Source organism: Tamandua tetradactyla, chromosome 2 (assembly GCF_023851605.1).
Source record: "Tamandua tetradactyla isolate mTamTet1 chromosome 2, mTamTet1.pri, whole genome shotgun sequence".
In the NCBI taxonomy this organism is placed as follows: Eukaryota; Metazoa; Chordata; class Mammalia; order Pilosa; family Myrmecophagidae; genus Tamandua; species Tamandua tetradactyla.
The window spans coordinates 4,973,177-4,995,117 of record NC_135328.1 but is presented as its reverse complement, the minus strand read 5'-3'; the positions used below and the strand labels follow the sequence as shown (position 1 = coordinate 4,995,117).

Sequence of the window (21,941 nt, the reverse complement as noted above, 5' to 3'; positions counted from 1 at the left end):
CCTAACACGGCCGGAGCCTCCGGGAAGACCCGGGCGCGAGCCAGGCCGCCGCCCTGCCCAGGTCACCGCGGGGGGAGAGCGGCTCCAGGTTTCGGGGGAAGAGAGTGGAGAGCAAAGAGCGGGACGGGGAGCCCGCAGACGCCGGCCGGCCCGGCTCCCCTCCCAGGTTCGCCTCTGCACCCGCCACCTCCAGGGACGTGGCGCACAGCCTCCGGGCCGGGTGGGGCAGCCGCGCGGCCACCGAGCGCCGGGCGAAGTGGGGCGCACACTCCGCGTCTGGGTCTCGGGGTCCGAGGGGCGGAGCTGCGGGTGGACGAGAGGCAGAGGCTTCTCACCCAGGAGTGGGGGCTGCCTGGGTGGGCCTGGGCGCAAGAGGAGGCAGGAGGAGAAAGGGGTGCTGGCGCGCGGGAGGAGGGCGCGAGTGAGCGCAGGGGGTCGTGTCCCCGCAGCGACCCACCGCCCGCCCCTCTGGGCACCCAGTAAAGTGAGCATGGCCCCCTCGCCCGAGGCTCTCTCAGTCAGAACGGTGCTGCTTCTCCCCACGCACAGATGGAGCCCAGTAGTAGCAGGAAATCCATGTGAGTGCAGCTGGAAAACGATGACTGCAATCTTATCCTTAGTAATATTTGCGACCGGAATCGCAGAGCAATGCTCCTGAGAATGAAGAACCTTAAAAAAGCTCGACTGAAGTGCAATCCTGAAGATAGAATTGTCACCAGTGGACTTTCCTCTGGTGGAGTCTGAAATATAGAATGCATATTTTGACTTTTTCTCTATCAATATTTATAATCGAATATTCATTGTGAGAGGTCACATTGTAAGGAGACCCCTGAATAACAGCTTTTTAATCAGGCATCAGCCTGCAAATGTCAATTATTCCTTTTTGGGATTGCAGCATTTTATAAGAATTATATCTCGGGAAATAACTGATAGACATTACATCATACTGCGTCAACTGAGATGTTGGTGTACATTTTTGCAGGCCTTGTCCTGGGAGCCGCCCTTGAGTTCCATCATTCAGTGTACCGCGGGGCAGAGTGCCCTGGCCAACCCGAATTCAAGAACCTGCCCGAACGAGTTAGGGAATTGTACTTGGGCGCTCGCTGTACTTCTATTTCTATTTCTTCATTTCTATTAATACAGAGTTTTTACTTAAAGATGACGCTTAACCAGGCGTTTAGGTAATCTTGAACATTACTCTTCTCTGGATACTAACTCTGTGTATTTTATAATTTGTCGCTGAGGGCCCTGTTCCTGACTTATGTTGATTTGCTGAAACCTGAGGAAGCCTTTATTTCTACATCGGGCTGGGATTCTCCTTTGATGACGGTGTTCAGAGTAACCCAACAGAATCTAATTCACCCATACTTTATCACACCTAGAAATGTTCCAAGTTTTGATATTGCTTGGATTGAAATTTCTGTCAAGGTGAGGTCCTCTCTTCGTGAGGTCCTCTCTTCATGATTAATTTTAATCCAGCTGTGAGAATAGTTTTTTTTATATCCTTCTCCCTTTTAAAAATTGTTTTAAAAAAGTAGTTCACTGGGATCTCCACAGTTTCCACATCAACCTTCTCACACCTATTTTTTTAGAGTCATTTTAAATGAATGCTAGTGACCATGTTCAGAAATGTACCTTGATGGAGTGATAGAGGGTGGTTCTTGGTCAAGGGTCTTCCCTTTGAAGGCTGAAGGGTGGGCCATTCGCAGCCCTGGCAGGGAGCTGGGCAGTGTGTGTTAAGTGCTCCCTGTCCAGGCTCTTGGTGGTCCTGCCCCATAGGCACTCCTGTCCCTTGGGTCGGATGTCAGGTCATGTTTCAGATGCAATCTTAATCTGGTTTTGTGAGGACACTTTGCAAATAAAACGTGGATATTTACCTATAATCCAAATCCTGGGTCCGGAAATAAGCACTTACATTTTGCACAAAAAAATAAATGCATGAATAGTGATGTACTTGTAGAAAGGCATCATAAGGTACTTCAGCGCTCAACTGCTAAAAATACGACAACAAAATAAGTCACTAGAGGTCACTCTTACTACTTAATCAACAGATTTCAAACAGCTTTTCCTTGAGGGAAATAAAGTAATTAGTTCTGCAGTATACCCTATAACTCCCTTTTCTGTTTAGGTCCCTTATTTGGGATTATTCTTTATTGGCAGGATTAGTTGGATTGATAGTTGTTGCTTCATATCCAATAGAAGGATTAAGAAGCTGTCCGAAGTGAGCTGGACTTTTTTAGAGTGAACATTTCCTTAGAACTCAGTGGCCTCTGAGATGGTCTATGTAGAATATACAAATAAACCATCAAAATGGACTTGATCACTAAACTTGGATTTGGCCAATCCTTGGATGACATTGAAAATTTAAATAATAGTTTTGCATCTTTTCAGTCTTCTTTGGTTTAAGAAGTTTTTTTGTATCACCATATTCAATAGATTATTTTAATTTTTAAATTACCTTTTAGAGCTAAGTAATTCTTCTGGATAAGACATTAAAGCTAACAAAAATGAAACCATCTTGCATACCATAAGAAAGTCCTGGAGAACTATTCATCAATAAGGACATTAGAAATCTCCTTCTCACATAGATACCACAAATTGCCCACATTATCCACAACTGGTTCTCCAGCAACCAATCAGCCATCCTCAAAGGTGGCTGGTAGCTGACTGCAGGAAATGAGGCCATTACAGAAGCTCTCTAAACAGCTGGCATTTTAGGGATTATGTACATTTTAACTTGAATGTTGGTTGATCTGGCTAAAAAAAATGGGGACATATTTACGTTAGGAGGATTTTTTTATGGGGAAAATATTTTTCCGAATGGCTGTATTATCAACTTGTTTTTGCTTCTTCTCTTTTTGGAGTGTCCTGCATCGTCTTCCTCTTTCTGAAATGAAAACATTCTTTGCATTTTAGGAGAGTCAGCAATAACAAAAAACAATGAACGAGTTATTTGTTTTTCCCTCTGGACCGTTTGATAGAATTGGGCATAAAATTTTGAGGGCAGATTCTCAGTCTTGCCTTTCCTTTATGTTGTTTAATTGGCTGTTGTTGGTCCCTTCACTTGTTACCAAAAGACATAAACCCACACTTGACTTTTATGAATATCATGTGACTGTCATTTCTTTCTGAACATTAGAACACTGCAGTGTTGGGAGGGCAGCAGGGAGGATTCAACGTCTACTGAACCTCTGGTTAATCAATATCTGTGCTTAGTAAGAGTCTGATGCATGACAGTTTCTTAAAGAGTCCTTTTCCTTTCCTATGAGTGAACGAAGGGTGCTCAGGGCCCTTATCGGCCCGTTTAAACAGCAGGAAGCATAAAAGAATGATCCCGGCTCTGCATGTTAATCTCGTGATATAAAATCTTACAGTTGGGTGAATTTTGCAGAAATGTCAATAATCGGTAAAATGCTGAGCAATAACCATTGAAATAATTTTCCAGTGGACTAATTTATTTATTCCTTAGCTCACTTTATTTTCATTTTAATTTTAGATTTTTCCCCTCAGTAGTTATGTTTTCCAGGTTTACCGAGTAAACTAAACCTACCACAGCATTTGTAATCTGACAGTGGGTGTTTAGAAAGGACACTTATTTATGATGTGAAATGTGTCAGGGAAAACTCTCACAGAACATAAGGATAATTATTTGAGTAGATATTTCAGTTTGGATTTAGTAATTCCCTTTAAGAGAAGAATCTTCAGATGAATAGCAGACTTTCTGTAACATGGAGTTCAGACTGACTTTGTTCATTGCCTTTAAACTCTGTGCAAACTTTTCAGAACATAAGTAGCCCATGGAAATGATCATCAATTCCAGTAATATGATTGGATCATGAAGACCATCCCATTACTTGCTTTTTCTCTTCTTCCTCCTTTTCCCTTCCCTAGCCTTCTTGAACATTTCAGTCCAAAACCATTCATTCAATGGCCCATGCAGGTAGGCACCCAGGCTGAGCAGTGGGGAGATCCCACAGCTTGATGCAGGGCTGGAGACCCAGGAGGGAAAGGAAACGGGGTGTGGGGTAAGGGTGGAAGCAGGGGAGCAGGTTACTGCCCACAGCAGGGAGTCAGAGGCAGAGAGGAATGTGAAGGGGTCATTTCAAATGGAAGGAGACTAAAACATCATTACAGCTAAATGCTATGCAGGATTTTCAGCTGGGTGCTTTTGCTATAAAGGACATCTTTGGGATTTGGTGACACTTGAACAAAATTTGAGGATTAGAAGTTGAATTCATACTGACTTCCTGTTGTGCTGGATATTACGGTTATGTAGAATGTTCTTGTTGTAGGAAATGCACGTTAAAGTCTTTGAGGAGGATGAGGCATGTCAGCCTACTTCTTGCAGCTTCTGAGCTCGGTTGAAAATAAAATGTTTGTTGAAATAATCACTCAAGATTGCATTTTAAAGAAAATACAGACCACCTTAAAAACTCAAAGGACTAAATAAACTTAAATTTGCAATTTAACCCAATAACATACAGGGTAAACATAAAAAAGGTCAAAAAGAAAACAATTAGAAACAACAATATGCTTATTTATGACTGAAATCAGTTGACTTCTGTTTCTCAATGACAAAGCTGTCACTGCCATTGGGATTGCATCCCATCCTTCGCAGTCTTAGGGAACTGTGACTTCTCCCTCCGTTTTCTTCAGGGTGATTTCTAAGACGTGGATATTTTAATGCAGGCCTCATTCACCAGACAGTGCCTGGTCTGGTCTTCTAGAACAGACTTTTGCTAAGTTTTGGACTCACTGAAAGGTTTACTGCCCTCCCGCCCCGTTGCTCTCTCTATATTATACAGCATTTAGAATAGTTTAATTGCCCATGACTGCATACCTACCAAATCTGTTACTGCATAATATAAAGATATTTATTTTCCATTTGACACATAGAGCATAGAATTGTTTGTTTTAAAATATCTGTCAAATATGATATGCTGTGTAAGAGGAATCTGTAAAACACAATATTCATAATAGCCTTAATTGGACTGCAGTAAATCCGGTTTTCCAAAGAATGGATTTTATGCTTAGCTTGGTTAAAATTTCACAATGAAACTGTTAATTTGGGAATAAAAATAGAAAAATATAATAAAGTGATGGGTTAACGACCCTGTTTGTGTCTCAGTTAATCAGTTTTTGGTGTAATAATACAGTAAGGGACTGAAGTCTAAAGATGTTGAATATTTACAATAATTTTGAAATTGTAAATATGGGATTTAAATTTAAACATTCTACCCATTTAGTATAGCAACCATGAAAATTATTCCCAAGAATTAGATTAAAAGGAAAAATGGTCTAATAGGCACAGCCCCCCCAAAAATACATTTTTAAAAATATATTGCATTTGTCTAGACTGTGAAAACAAAGATATTACTTGCTTCTAATTCAGAGATGCATTTGTTTCTCCTTGACAATTAAAGCATTTACAATTGACACCTTAAGATGATAATTAGATTAAAAACAACATTGAATATTTAAATTTATGTCTTCCAAAGTTATATTTATAAGTTTTTGTTTTCTGGAAAGAGATAGCTTGTAGTTCCTCAGCTTAACTTACTCTGTAGCGAAATGCAGGGGAAAATGCCTAGTAAATGTCATGGTTTCTCAAGAAATTGTAGAATTAGGGGACTGATATACCTATCAGGAACATTTTGGAAAGCTAGGGACTGGTAGTTCAAAACTTGATGACCTTGACCTTGAACTTTCTTGCCTGTTTCTGGGATCTTCTCATTGTTCTTTCAATGTGAACCAATATTTATAGAATTCCAGACCCAAATGTAGGGATTTCTTTGGAAACTGAGCAAGCAATTTTATCACTCTTTGACTTACCTGAGTGATTGTCTGACACATTATTTATCATTTTTAGATATCAATTAAATTAGAACTGCATCTGGTATAGGAAGATAATAATTTGCCTTGAATTTTAGGACCTATTAACCCTTAGACAAACTTAGAATTAAAGTTGAATGTGGTGTTTCAGAAGCAGTGATTTGATGGTATGCACAGAAAGATCATATTTTTATATGAGTAAGTAATTGGCTAGGGAATGGATGGAAAAGAAACAGTTCTAGGGGAATTAGTAAAACACTCTTCCAGTGTTGCACAATGAATAAAATAAAATTAAAGTTAGAGCTAGATGGCTTCATGTTTGATACCCATAACAGGAATGTTTGCTTTTTGAATTTACAACAAAATGAGGGATTTAAAAATTACTGTTATGCCTGTTCTCACACAGTTGACCATTATCTACCACTCTCACATCACAAACTGTGGAAGGGAAGTCCCTCTCACCCACCCTATATTTAACTCAGCTTCTGGCTGGTCCCTGTAGTCTCGTGGTTTTGAACATAGCAGTGAAGCTGAGGAATGGCTGGAAGGGACTTTGATTTACAGATCACTAGCTATAATATGAATCTCATTTAACTTTGAAGACAAATCAAAAGCTAACACAGGTATAAAGAAAAAAGTATGTTAGCCAAGGCGTCTATAGATAAGGCAGATGACATTCTAAGGGTCTCCCATTATGGTGTCCCAATTTTATGATGAGTTTTTGAAGAACATGTCTCTATTTTAATTTCTTGGGCTGTTCAAGCAAATACCTTGAAATGGGTCTATATAAATGATGGGGATTTATTTGTTCACAGTTTGAGGCTGGGAAGAAGTCCAAATCAAGGTGTCATCAAGGCAGTGCTTTCTCCCCAAAGCCTGTAGCCTCCTGGGCTGGTGGCTGGTGACCCTTGGCCCTTAGCTTGTCACATGGCGAAGCATGCGGCAGCCTCTCCCGGTCTCTCTCCCTTCTCTTTGGGATTTCGCTGACTTCAACTTCTGGCTGCTCCCTCTGGGTCACTCTCTCTCTTGGTCTGAATTTTATGCCGCTTTGAAAGACCTCCAGTAATAGGATTAAGACCCATCCTTAACTGGTGCAACCCGTGGAAAGGTCCTACGTACAACGGGTTCACACCACAGGGCTGGGTGAGGTCTAAGCCTGTGCATCGGGACTGAACACAACTTCACACCATCACAGCCTCCATAACAGAAATGAGCTTAAAGACTAGATGATTCTCAGTTTTATGCACTTGTGATATAACTTCACATTTACTATGCTTTATAATATTTAGTATTTATTGCAAGAAGATTGGTAGGAAAATTGATACAACAGCAAATGGGAAAATAAGTATCTGTGCAATGTTAGAAAGCTGTTGAAGTAGGCATTTTTATTCCATTTCATGTATGATTCTTGTGCTAATTTGAGCTATTGTATGGCACAAGGGGTAAAGTCCACAGTTATGTTAAGTACACCTTTATGAAGTTACAAAAATTTACAGCACTGGCTGTTACACAGCCTAAAATTTGCAAACATTGCTAAAAGTTAAGACAAGTTCTGGATTCCTCCAATAGAAAAAAACATTTTGCCTTTAAGAAAGTAAATAGTTTATCTCCTTTAGTTCCTATAATCCATTATGAACTTGAGGAATCTTTAAAAATTGTAATAAATCCAATCTAATAAAATATCAATCACATCGATTTTCAAACATGATGAATAGCATTATGATGACAATACTTTGCTATTCTTCATGGGTAAAAATAATCTTACACTTATTAATCAAACCTGGATAGAAAGACTTCTTTCAATAGCGATGATGGGTTTTACTGCATCAACTATATTTTTACATGTTCCTATGTAAAACAACAGATTTCATTGGTTACCAGACTGGTTATAATAGCTGGGAGACAGTTTTCCATGGGTCTCTAATATTCCTTTCATGATTTGTGAATGAAGTACTAGCTTTCCAGTTGTCTCTCCACAGCACGCAATCCTGGAAGGTAGAGGTCGTCTCAGCTTCTGGAGCGAGGGGCAGAAAGGGGTGCTGTCCATTACAAAGCTTTGCATTTCCCGAGTTAGTTCAGCCCTCCCGCCGCCCCCACCTTGCACAGCAACCCACTGTGTGTGCAGACATCCATCCCTCCAGGTCCACCCGATTCTCTGCCTGGGACTTGGAGACAAAAGCTGATGCGCCGGTCTCTGCTGTGAATACGCGGTCCTGTGCCCTGGCGCACGGGCTGCCCACCCGGGAGGCTGCAGCTGTCTGACTAGTGGGTTTGCAAGGAGGGTGGTATCTTAGGGCCTTCGCAGGGCTTGCAATGCGCCTGCTGTGAACTGGTCTTCCTTTTGATGAAAGTGTAAGTGTAATAGGAAATAGTGAGAAGATACACTTAGGTTGGCAAACATTTCAACACGAAAATAACCCATGCTGAGGCAGGGGCGTGCGGGCGCGGTGATCCTCCCGCCTCTGCACCATTCAGCCGCTGGACCGCGCTCTCGACCCCTTCCTGGCGCTCAGAGTCCTCCCCCTATCCTCACAGGACCCCCACGGCCCCACCCCGGCCGCGGGGCTTCCGCAGTGACCGCGTGTCCCCCTTCCCACCTTGAAAGGCGCGGGGCGGGGCTGCACGGGGCGCGCGGGGTGGGGGGCGAATCCGTCTCCTCCTGCACGTTACGGAGGAGCCGTCCCTGCCTGCCCGCGACCGCGCGGTCCGGGTGGGGTTTGTCGCCCGTACGGTCTACGCTGAGGGAAACAAGTCGAACTGCAAACCTGGGATAGAGCTGGGCAGATCTCTTGGCGCTCTCACCCGCCCCTGCTGCAGGGCGCAGCTGGAGCGCAGCTGGCGTGCGACCTTCAGCTCCCTTGGTGGGAGAGACCCCGGCCACACGCCAGCTGTGGGGCGGTTATCTTGCTGGTTGGGAATGAGAGTGACCCAGAGTCCCCGCAGGGATGAAAAGAGGGGAGAGGCCTCTGCTGGGGCCTGGCCTTCTATTTATGGAGACTTCAGCCCAAACAGCCCCCACGGTGCCTTCATTAACACAGCCAAAGAAATACATAGGAAGATCCAGCAGGACTCATTTGATGTTCACAATGAGGCAAATGGAATCGAGATTGGGCCCCAGCAGCCGATTTCAACATCTATGGGACCCTGAACCCCCAGCAGAACTCTTGTGACCCGGGTACAACTCCGGCTGTTGCTAAATGTCTCGCCTGAACTCTTTCTTCCTGGAACAGGTTCAGATCAATAGGCATAGAGAAAGAGGGTTGGCTTTGGCTGGCCTCTTTCCAAGGTGTGAGATTTGCCTTTCCACGTGAAGACCAGGGGAGAATTTGGGCCCTAACCAGCCTGTCCATCTCCAGGATTATGAACATTCCCTTAGATTAGGGGTCTTCTCATCCTCCTGTTTTAATTTCTAAAATTTCAGGATTAAACTTCTTGTCACTGTAGTTCAAAATTTAAAATAAATTATTTTACGAGCCTATACAATCTGTTCCCCCCAAAGAATCGGTGACAAGGGCCAAGGTCATTCTGCCTGAGCCCGTGGGATTGCTGGGACTGGCTGGCCTTGGTGACGGACCCTCTACCTGGGAATCTCACTGAGTCTCACGTCCTTGCCTTTGGGGTCCACTTACCACTTCCTGAGCATTCTTGCAGAAGGCAGTTCCTTCTACTTCAATTGCTCAAGGATGCTGAGTGCTTCACCACCACACCCCTGCTAGTTTCTTTCTCTTAGATTAACTCCAAAGCTTTCGAACCAACAGAATTGGTCCTGGAACGCTGCTCACTTATCACCATTGTGAAAGGGAAACTTTCTTTCCCTGCTCATTTGTTTTAGGGACCTTATATTGCAGTCTCTTTCATCAAGCAGACTTCTCACTTCTTACCAGCCCTGTTTTGACTTTATCTACTCTAGCCAAGCTAATCTGCTTACTGGACGTGACATATTTATTCCTACTTCCCTGCCTTCATATGTGCCTTACTCATATTGTTCTCGAACCAACATTATTCTCAAACACCAAACTTTTTCCTTCAGGAAGCCTTCTGTGACTGACTAGGCATAATCATTGACATAATATCCCTTAGCTTTCATGTGCTGTTTATATTTATTTGTATTTATATTACTTTATAGATATCTTTTGTAGTTGTCCCCACATAGGTTGTAAGCTCCTTGAGAGTAAGAACCATCTCATCCCTTAATTTTTTGTTAGCACACCCCTCAGCCCCCCCCCCCCCCCCCCACTCTTCATGGTCTAGAGTTCATCATGGATTACTGCATTTGACTGACTTGAAGATTTAGAACAGGCTCATTTTAGACTTCAGAGGAAACAGAGGGCCTTAGAGTCACCTCTCTGGTAATTCGATCTGAATTTCTCCCACCTCTTACCCCATGTTCCACAACACTCTTCTCCCTCGCCTTACCCACCCTTCCCTGGCTCTCTGCCTCCATTCCGTATAGCATGTAGAGAAGCTGCCTGCTTCCAAGCTGCAAATAAGTGGGTGCTTCAATCGTTCTTCTTCTTGAGAGCATATAACATTATCTTAGCCAAATCTGCCTTTGCCTTTCTCATCATGGGTCCTTCTGGGCCAACTGCTAAATCTTATTGCCTTAGTTTCCGTTCTCTTCCATGGAATTGAAGTTCATGAATTTTTTCTAATTTTTTTTGTTGTTGATGAATTGTTTCTTTTCAGGACAGATCCAGAGTTTGTCATGGGATACCATATGATCCTCTCATATTTTTCCTTCTACTGCTCCAGAATATAGGAGACTAGAAGGCATAAATATTTTTTTACCATCACAATTGACTTTTTTTTGTGAAAAAATAACATACATGCAAAAAAGCAATAAATTCCAAAGCACAACACCACAATTACTTATAGAATATATTTCAGAGTTTGACATGGGTTACAATTCCATAATTTTAGGTTTTTACTTCTAGCTGTTTTAAGATACAGGAGACTAAAAGAGATACCAATTTAATGATTCAGCAATCATATTCATTTGTTAAATCCTATCTTCTCTGTATAACTCCACCATCACCTTTGATCTTTCTATCCCTCTTTTTAGGGGTGTTGGGCTATGGCCATTATAGCTTTTTCATGTTGGGAGGGTCTGTCAATAATTTGGGGTAGGGAGATGGAACTATCTGATGTTCTGGAGAGGCTGGGCCCTGTAAGTGTCAGGACTAATCTGAACCAGGGACCCATCTGGAGGTTGTAGGTTTCTGGAAAGTTACTCTAGTGCATAAAACCCTTGTGGAATCTTATATATTGCCCTGGATGTTCTTTAGGATTGGCTGGAATGGTCCTGGTTGGGAGTTGGCAGGTTATAACTAACTGAAGGTCTAACTGAAGCTTGTGTAGGAACAACCTCCAGAGTAGCCTCTCGACTCTATTTGAACTCTCTCTGCCACTGAGACTTTATTAGTTACACTTCTTTTCCTCATTTTGGTCAGGATGGAATTATTGGTCCCACAATGCCAGGGCCAGATTCATCCCTGGGAGTCATCTTCCATGCTGCCAGGGAGATTTTCACCCCTGGATGTCATGTCCCACATAGGGCAACGGTTTCACTTGCGGAGTTGAGCTTAGAGAGAGTGAAGCCACATCTGAGCAACAAGAGAGGTCCTCCAGAGGTAAGTCTTAGGCATGCCTATAGGTAGGCTAAGCTCCTCTGCTGTCCATATAAGCTTCACAAGAGTGAACCTCGGGATCAAAGGCTTGGCATATTGATGTGGGTGTCCCTAAAGTTTGATACAATATCAGGGGATTCCCAGATGGTAAGGTTTAATACTTCCATATTTTTTCTCCCACCCCTCAAGGGACTTTGCCAATAATTTTTTATTATCTGCCAATATGCTCTTGGATGTATCCAGGCATTACATTAATCTATACAGGATTAAAGGACCTCTTTCTTATTCCAGGCTCCTTTGTTTCAACTGTTCAAGTGAGTTATAAAGATAGGTTGAGTTAGATTATGTGCTTCAGAAAATTTCAGTTCCAAACCAAGTAATCACTTCGTTCTTGAATATATGCATGTATCCCCCGAAAAAATAACTATGTTGTTTCATTAAGCACAGTGAAAAGTTTCAGGAGAGGCCAGGCAGTCTTATTTTCCGCAGATAGCACAATCGAGCCTGCTGTATTCATTGTCCCTGTCCATTTTCTTGGATGTGAGCAAGAACTATTGAGTCCACGCTCATCAGTTCATTACCAGGCTTGATTGTTTCTTGTGTTTTTTTATGGGAGACTCTTCCTCCTTCATGACTCCATGTGACACTAATACCCTTTAGTGGCGCCCCCTACTGTGTGTTCTATAATGGCTTAAAATGCTGCCTATACTCCATTTTGGACAGCCTGATATCTTAGCTAGGGTTTCCCAAAAAATGCTGATCCTATAACATGGATTTAAGTGCAGGTAGCCTAGTTAGTAAAGAGACCTTGTACAAGGAGTGGGAGGCTGGGAAACGAGGAAGAGGGAAAGAGAATGTATTAATTCAATATGGCTGCTGTAACAAAGAACACAAACTGGCCGGCTTAAGCCAACCATTCTCTCTCAGTTCTGGAGGCCAGAAGTCCAAAATCAGAATGTTGGCATGGCCAAATTCTTTCTGAAAGCTAGAGTGGAGGACACTTCCTTGTCTCTTCCAGCATCTGGTAGCCACAGATGTTCCTTGGCTTGTGGCAGTGTCCCTCCCACCCCTCTGCCATCTTCGCATGGTTGGCTTCCCACTTTGCTGCAACTCCTCTGCCCTTCTTATAAGAGTACCAGGGTATTGGTTTAGGGCTCACCCTGCTTTGATCTGACCTCATCTTAATTTGACTACCTTTGCAGTGACTGTATTTCAAGTAAGGTCACATTCACAGGTGCTGGGGGTTAGGATTTTTGCATATCTTTTTGGGTGATACAATTCAATTCATAACAGAAGGAAAGCTGATACAGGTCTGCATTGCTGACTGGTCACTGATGTGGGCAACTGGGGCTCCATCCTACTGGGGACCTCTCAGGGTGTCAGTAGCATGTGTTTCTGAACCATCTATCTGCCCAAGGAATGGCCAGAGCCGGGGTGGAAATCATTTACCCACTGCCATGTCTCCGTGATAAAGCATTGCTCTTGGAGTATTAACTGCTTGCTCCAGGGTGAAGAATGCTAGTGTGTCACTGCTGGGTTTCTGCAGCCAGCCCAGGCCAAGACCGCTGAGATGCCAAGAGGCAGAAATAGACAGAGAGCGCATCTTTGCACACAGGAAGATGCTGCTGTCACATTACGCTTATGTGGAGCTGGTTAGCTCAGCAGTGGCCAGAATTGAAGGTGGATAAAGAAAGAGTGAGGCTGAGACTGGAAGATACACCTTAGAATAGTTCATAATCATACCGCACGTGTCGGCAGCATGCATCTGTGTATTTATTCAATTTTAACACACTTATGTTAAAGACGCAATTTTGCCTGCATGCTACATTTCATTGCTATAATTTTCAACATTAAGTTCCAGCTCCTGAAATAAGCAAACGCTTATCTTCATAACCTTTATCTAGCCTACCTCTCCACCTTTTTCTGCGCTACTGATGCTCCCCATCAGTGCCATTCCCACAATGCAATGCACCCTCAGCCGGGCATGTAATTTTTGTCTCACCAACAGATCATTGCTCATATTTTTTCCTTTTCCTGGACCACCTGCAATCTCCGTTTCCTAATTTCTCTTGGAAAAGTCCTCCAGACCAGAATCACCTTCTGTGTGCTGCTTCCTGACCACATGACCACAACTTCCATCACTCAATGGCAAATCTGCAAACCTTTATGAGTCTCTTACTACACTGAGTATATCGCTTTGCCATGGACTTTTTAATATATCACTTTCACGAGACTGTGATGTATTTGAGAGGCGTTTTTATATCACCAGCACCTAGCAGAGTGCCCGGAATCTAATCAGTACTCAATATCTGTGGAATGATAAATGGATCGATGTTGCAGATGAGATGGATTAACAGAACAAGCAATCATGAGACTGAGTTATAGTTGTAGTGATCAGGGTCATTTTGTAAAATGAAAATTGAAAAGGCAATTTTGACCTGTAAGTCCCTTTACTTTTGCAGTTGGCTTTTTGAACTCCAATGCAGGCATTGCATTTATATTAAGGATATCATTTGATTAGATTCAAAAGTTCATTCCAACTTGTGAAAGCCATTTGGATCTTGAGTCTTATCCCCCCTCCCCCAATTTTCTTTATAGCAGCTATAATTTTGACATCTCAAATTGCATTTTATAGAAGACAGCTAATAAACAAGTCAGGAAACAAACTGATGAAAGTACGGATGATAAAATATGCTCTTTTCTGAGCATCAGAAGACATTTCTCCCCTCCCAAGTTCCCCTCACATCTTAGAACCCCCAGCGCCTCAGAGGTCATCTCTACCCATTTGGCATTTTAACCCAGAATTTCTCCCAATATTCTATTAAATATGTTTGAAACAGAACATAAACTTGTTTAGAACTGTGGAGATTTTCTCACAACTCCATCACCCATCTTGGACTTCAGTCCCTTCTTGTTGGGATTTGTTTTATATTTTCTCATCTGAAGATCATTTTTTACAGATGGTGGAAACAGAAGAGAAGTTAATTATTTCTATCTTCTTCTGCTGCTTAATAACTTTGCCAGAGGAGTGGACCTGCAGCTGTTTTGGTCTTGTTCTTATAAGCATAGCAAAAAGCTTCTTTTGTTGTGTTTAGCAATTTTGGCAAGTCTTATTTTGTTCTGGGCTGTTCTCTCTTCACTCTATATTGTCTTCTTTTCATTTTTATTAATGCTCTTTTTTAGTATAAACATTCTTTCTTTGGATACTTTTCTCACGTCTTCCTTTTGTTGGTCTGAATTTCGTTTGCTGTCTTTTCACGTTGATTGAACCATGTTATTTCAATAACAATGGCATGGTCCCTCTATAAGGCGGGTGCCCTGAGGCCTGTGAGGTGTGTTATGTCACGTTTCCCATTTTACTCTCAACTGTTATTTCAAATCAGAAAACCAAAATTCAAATTTCCTCTAGAGCTACACAGTTTAGACTCATAGAGCTGACTTGGATAGAAAATGTATGTTTTTGTGGAATTGTACCTATGTTTTCCTTAACATTTTGAAGTTACCTTTATGAGTTCTTGAATAAATATTTCCCTGTAGTTCAAGGTCTCCTTTGGCCTGGTATTTTCTAAGGGGACATGGTTGTTCTTCTCCCAAGGATTCTGTCACTCCTTCATAACCACACTATCATCAAGTGTGGACAAGTGAACAAGGTCTGCTGCTTTGAAAGTTTCTTTCTTTGGGCTGAATAAATTTTCTAGCCTGTGTCAGAGGTGTTACTGGGATCCTTTCTACGAATGCAATTTGGAGTGTATGCAATAACTGTTACATCAGTGCCATATACCTCATGAAACACACACTTCTTTCCATCCCTTCCTAATGCATCTCTGGAAGAACCCATAGCCTTCTCGTGCCCTGTATTCTAGTCCAGACCTAATCCTGTAAGATCACAGGGATATACAGGAAATTTCCTTCCATCTGCTATTGTCCTTTATCAAAAGCTTACCTCTTTTTTATCAAAAAACTTACCACTTATTTTCCCCATAACCATAGCAGCATTTGTAATTACAATTATTATTGATAACCCCATCCACATTATTTTCTTTTGAAAATTACTCTGTATCAATTTCATTGTATTTTCTGAGTCATAACTGAGCCTTTCTACAGAAATCAATTTCATTATTTTTCTTCCTTTACTACTTAGCAACACATCTCAAGTATCCATATGATATACTTTATTTTTAGTCAAAAATTCACCATTATAGTATATTTTAAAGATAAATGTCAAGTTTATCAGTTAATATAATACTTTGTGGAAAATTTAGGGACATAACCAAAGCCAAAAACACCTTCAATCCAGCTTTTCAAAGGTAAAGAAGCTGGTGCACATTAAATTCTTTCTATGTTTCTGGAGTTGTGCTGGATTTAATACACAATATCTCATTTTACTACTTGCCACATCATCATCATGCAGTGGCAATTGTCTGGCTCAGAAATGTGGTTTTATCTTTGAAGTAGTGACTTGGCCACTTCATTTCAAAAGCTATTTTATTCCTACACCATTAAAAGCTTCCATCGGTTTGCAAAAATAAAGGACTATCGTATTGTTCTTTTTTACTTTCTTACCTGTTCCATATCACAGACAGATTCACGTCTCCCTTTCGTATTGGAATCTCAGCTTCTTGAAACTAGGACCACGTCTCTCTTTATTCCATACCAAAGCTTTTGCTTTGCATATAGTAGGTGCTCAATACATTTTTATTGAATAGGTGAAATTAATACACTCAAAGGAAATGCTGTTTTAAAGAGTATATTATCTCTGCCTAACTTCAGAAAGTAAGGACAATTCCCCAAATTTATTTCTTAATCATTTTCATATGCAACATGGTAAAAATTGGGTGTTCAGATTAGTATATCTGCAAGTCCAGTGTTGATCTGTGGCAAGTCCATAGACTAATTTTGAATATCCCACTGTCTTTCCAAACGAAATACTGAAAAATGGTTCCTGGCCTGAGACAAACCTGGGGGCCCCTGTCAAGGAGAAGGAGCAAGAGAATGATGTAGGGCATGAGTCAGTGGGAGCAAATCAAGACCATAGAGTGGGTTAAAGGGTCATCTCCAGGAAAGTTTAGTAACCAAGACCAAATCAGCCAGTCCAGGGAAATATAATGAACTCCTGTTCAGCCAAGTGTGGCCCCATTTCAAGGTTGCAAATTGAGGTGTCTGGGTAAAGGGTGACATTCCTTGTAGGCTTATCTCATTTCTCTCTAAACTACTGTTGAGTCTTCAGATAATTTTCTCCTTTATCTCCTGTTCTATGTTTATGCTCTGTATTTTACTAACTCTTCTTTCCTTCAGACTTGCTTTCGTATGAATCCAGGTGAGTCACCAAGCTAACTGACCATAACTTTTAAAGAATTTAATCACTTTTCAATATGTATAAAATGACTTTTAAGAAAACATGATTCTCAACCATCATCTTCTAGCAGAACAATAATAAAAAACACACCAGTGTATCACTGAATCCCTACCCTCAGATTGTGAGAATAAATATGAAATGGCACATATCCATAACAGCAAATTATGACCCTGGACCCTGCTATGTTGAGCTGAGCACATGTAAATATGGCAAATCCTAACCAAGTCCCAAATAAGCTGGGACAGATTCAGACCCTGTCATGCCTGTAGATGGCTGAAATTTGTCCGCTCTCAATCTCGATAGTAGATGCCTCTTCCGGGGGAATCTATTTGCAGAGTAAAAGTGATAAGGGAAGAAGAGTTAAAAAAAATGTGGGTACAAGGCTTCATCTGTCATTTGGTGAAATTTACTTTCTTGCTTGAGGACAGGTTTCTTCAAACTTGTACCTAGAAGTTCTCTTTGTTGCAGGGTGAAACCTTGGCAAACCCATGTTATTGGCTCTTTAAGTTTTCCAAAGGGAAATTGAAAAATTCAATAATTTTGTTTCTGGCTGGCTTTACAGATTTATTTTTGAACTGTACTATTATTAGAAATCATTGGAAGCCAAGGAAGCACATAGTGGGAAATTAATTAAAAGGAAACCAAATAAAAGTCGTAATATAATCTCCTACCCCAATTTACAACATGCTTTTTGATATCACCTTGGAGACATGCTGAGTGATGTCTTTAGGTCTCTTTGACATCACAAAACTTTATTATTCAATTTAAGACATTCTCTTAGATTCTCTTAAATTGAACAATAAAGTTTAATCTAATAATTTAAGATTAAACATAATTTAATTTACTAATTAAGGTCAATTATCCTTGTTGCTTACTCAGTTAATAAATGTTCATAAGACGTTTACCAAGCCCACAGTATATTTCACTTTCTGTGCTAGGTGTAAAGTCCACAAAGTTTGAAAGACTACAGCTGTGCCTTCAAAGAGCTTACAAATCTACTGACAGATATAAGCATGTCAGCATGCAATCTCAAGGACATGTGAAAAGCCCAATGGTATAGTACAGGAAAGATACTGTGGCATGTTGAGCATCACAAGTGTAATTGGAATATTCTTAAGATGCAGAATAATTTTTGTCCAAAATTTTTGAATGCTACTTTAGAAAATATAAATGGATTTGTTTTATTTCCTCAGAAAAAATTGAAGGAAAGTGACATTAAACAAACAGGCTTAGGAAGCAGTAACCTCTAAATAATGTCCTTTCTTCTTGGCCCCTTCTCTTACCATTCCTGGTGGCGTATGACTGGTCTTCAAAGATGAAGTGCATATATAGGTGCTGTCATGGTCAGGTTCGTGTGTCAACTTGGTCAGGTGGTGGTGCCCGGTCATCTGGTCAGGCAAGCACTGGCCTGTCTGTTGCTATAAGGACATTTCATGGACTTAAATCATGATTACATTGGCTACATCTACAGCTGACTGCATTTGTAATCAGCCAAGAGGAGTGTCTTCTGCAATGAGTGATGTTGAAGCTAATTACTAGAAGGTTTTTAAGGAGGATTCAGAAGAGACAGTCACTTTCCCTGCCTCAGCTGGTGAGCCTCTCCTGTGGAGTTCATCCAGACCCTTCATCAGAGTCACCAGCTTCCCAGCCTGCCCTATGGATTTTGGACTCTTCCATTCCCGTGACTGTCCAGTCAGCCTCTTCTGATAGTTTCCTGAGGACCTTCACTGGTTACCAGCTTGTGGCCTGCCCTACAGACCTTGGACTCTACATTTCCACGGTTATGCGAGACGCTTTTATAAATTTTATATCTACAGTTATCTCCTGCTGATTCTGTTTCTCTAGAGAACCCTAGCTAATACAGGTAACTTCTTATGTCTTGGCTTCTTCATGGTTTTAAAATGTCTCTTAAAAAATTGAAGACAAAGTTTTAGAAAGTTGGATTAGGACTTCTCTATTTTTCTTAGCCTATTTTAAGAATATATGTTTAAACTCTGAGAGCCCTCCTTGGTTATGTCTGTGGCAGAAATCAAGATAAGCTTTATTGTGGGGTAAATATTTGAGAGGAGTATTTAAGGAAGCCATACAGAAAAGGAATCTTAATTAGCAGCACTTCATGAGTCCATAGTTTTCTTGTTATAACTGGTGTTTCTCATTTAGTATAAGGGTATTAAATGTAGTTTCTGGGCTATATTATGCTACTATTTATGAGTTAAAATCACAAGTGTTAATGCTTTACTCTCCCTTCTATAAGCATCATTGCCACCTCTCTGGAATGTGTAGAAAATGTTCTTCTGTTTCTATATCAAATACTTCGTGTGTTTTACTAAGCAGTGAAACACTATTCTCTCTATTATGGAATCAAAACTTTGCAATTGGGTGGCCCACAGTGACACAGTGGCAGAGTTCTCGCCTGCCGTGCCAGAGACCTGTATTCGATTCCCGGTGCCTGCCCATGCAAAAAAAAACTTTGAGTCATTTCTATTTTTCTATTGTCATTCTTATTACTGTTTGAATATCAATGCATGTCTTCAGCAAAGATGCTGCAATTTGCAGTATTTCTGCAAATCATGTTCACTCAGAAAAATTCTAGGCACTGTTATTAGCATTGTGTATGTTCAAGTTGCGCCAAAGAAAATAATATATAAAATGCAGTTCAGACTCTTCTAATATATATTCAAGGTACACTATTCCTTTCTGCCCTAAAATATCCCCAGTAAGACAGAAAACATATGTTTAAAATTAATAGATCAATACCTATGCTAGAAAATAAGGAGTGCCTTAGGTGCACGAGAAATTGTAGACTGCCTGAAAGAGAGCAGTTATAGGATTGGACTGAAGGGCACAGCTATACCTCAAAACACACAGAGAGAAGATCTACCAAGGTGGGAATGGTTCCAAGGGCTCCCCAAATCCTGACCTGGTGATGCCAGAAATAGCAGGGATTTAGAGTACTCAGAATTAGAGAACAAGTAAAGTGATCTGGGGCAAACTCTCCTTAGCACCCTGCCCCCAAATTCTTTTAGATTATGATGCAAAGTAAGGAGGATCTGCCCCAGGTGAGAAGGACACTTACAGATACATGGGTTGAAAACGCAGAGGCAAATCCCTGGGGGATTGGGAATGGCAGGGGGATGAGGCACCCACCACCTCCCATAGATGAGGATTCCCTCCTGGGGTTTTCCTAGTTCTCCATTGAGGAAGTTGCCTCAGTGTCATCGATTCACACAGGTACCTCTGGTTTGACCTAATAGTACCTGGTGCAGTTTCCAAACCTTGTGAGCTGGCCCGGGTGTGTGAGGATGCTGTGGAAAGCCTAATTACAGTGAGGGCTTGGGGACAGAACTCACACTACCTTCATGTAAATACCATAAAAAAAAAAAAAAGTGCAAAAAACCCAAGCAGCAAATTGGGTTGGTAGCACACTGAAACCTCTGGAAGAAGCAAGAGGTAATTGAGAAAATATGGGAAAGTTTATACTGGCCTGCAATTTCTTGTAAGAAACAGTAAGGCCACCCTGTGTTTCGAAATTTGCTGTGGCTAGGATTTTAAAAAGTTGATGTAGTTGTTAAACCATGTATTTCATAATACCCTAGGGAGTTCTGGGTGGCTTCTGGTGATCATGCATGTGAACGCTTTTACAATGGAAAGCATGAATATCCATACTGATGGCATGCAAGCAAATAAATCAGGACAACGCATAGCCTCATGTTGTAGCAACCAAGGTTTGTGTCAAACTTAATTTAAAAATTTATGTTTTCATTGGTGGTGTTTTTAATTTTAGAATTTCTGAAGGGATTGTTGACTTATACTAGAAGAATAGTGTCTAGGAATTTTCCAGATTAAGGTGATACACCAGTCATCGCATTCAGTAGGTTCCCCAAATCCCAAACTCTGCAAAGAACAGTAAAAACACATCGAAAACTGTAGAGCTCCAAAGTCGAACAGAAGGTTTGTAAAAAGCAACCACCGATAAAAGACATTCCCCACAAAGACTCAGTCAGACAACAGCAAAAATTTCAGCAACGACAAAGGAAGCCCAAACATATTCAACCCTCAGAGAACTGAGAGCAAAGAATTCTCAGTCTCAAGTTATTGCCGTAAATTATCTTTAAGGAATGAGAATGAAATGGAGTAATTTTCAGGCAGACAGAAGCTGAGACGTGTATTACCACCAGATTCCCCTCCGAAGGAACTTCTAACATGTGCTTGCGAGAAGAAAGAAAATATTTTTACCTGATACATCACAGCTGCGTACATTTGGGCAGGGTTCTTTGATCTGATATTGAACTGACTCTTGGTTGAACAATAAAAAAGTTCATGCTTTAGAAGGAGGAGATGGAGACAAAGTAACCATGTATGACCATTTCATTAGATAAATTGTCCATGTTAAATGATTCGTTGCCCTTGGAAGCCATGACGGTAACACACGGTGAGTGCCGATTTAGCTGAAAAAAATCACGCTCAAGCTCTTCGCATATTCAAATTATGAATATGGAAGGAAGCAAAGTTGTTCATGGAATGATACCACCGAAGGGAAAAAAAGTGTTATCGATTGGCTAAATAGTGTTTAATTATATAGATTACTTTATGATTACAGGTGAAAGAGAATGAGAGAATAATGCTTTCGTCCCCTTCTCCCCCTACCCAAGATATCTTACTGCTAATCCTTGGAACCTGTGAAGATGTTATCGTGCATGGCAAGGGGAAATTCTGATTTCAGCTGGAATTAAGATTGCTAATCAGCTGAGCTGGAGGCAGGGATATTTTTCTGGATCATATCCCTGGGTTGGCCCAATGTAATGACAAGATGATTCACCTCATTCGCAAGTGGACGAAGGAGGCTGGCGAGCCAGTGTCAGGATGATTCACTGAGAAAGACTCGACTGGCTATGGCTGGCCTTAAAGAGGAAGGGGGCATGAGCCAAGAAACGCAGGTAGCTTCCAGAGGCTGGAGGATGGGTGTTTTAGCTTCTTAGGCTGCTTGAGCAGATACCACGAAATGAGTCAGCTTAAACTATGGGAGTGCATTAGCTTATGGTTTTGAGTCTGGAAGATGTCCAAACTCAGGTGCTTTCTCCCTAAAGACTGGCATTCTGGGGCTAACTGCTGCTGATCCTTGGTCC

General features: G+C 41.3%; 1 pseudogene; it reads left to right on the top strand.

Annotated features, from left to right (window-relative positions):
* The first annotated feature begins 490 nt into the window (after positions 1-490).
* LOC143655444 (contactin-associated protein-like 3) overlaps positions 491-21,941 on the top strand; it is a 231,340-nt pseudogene continuing 209,889 nt past the window's right edge.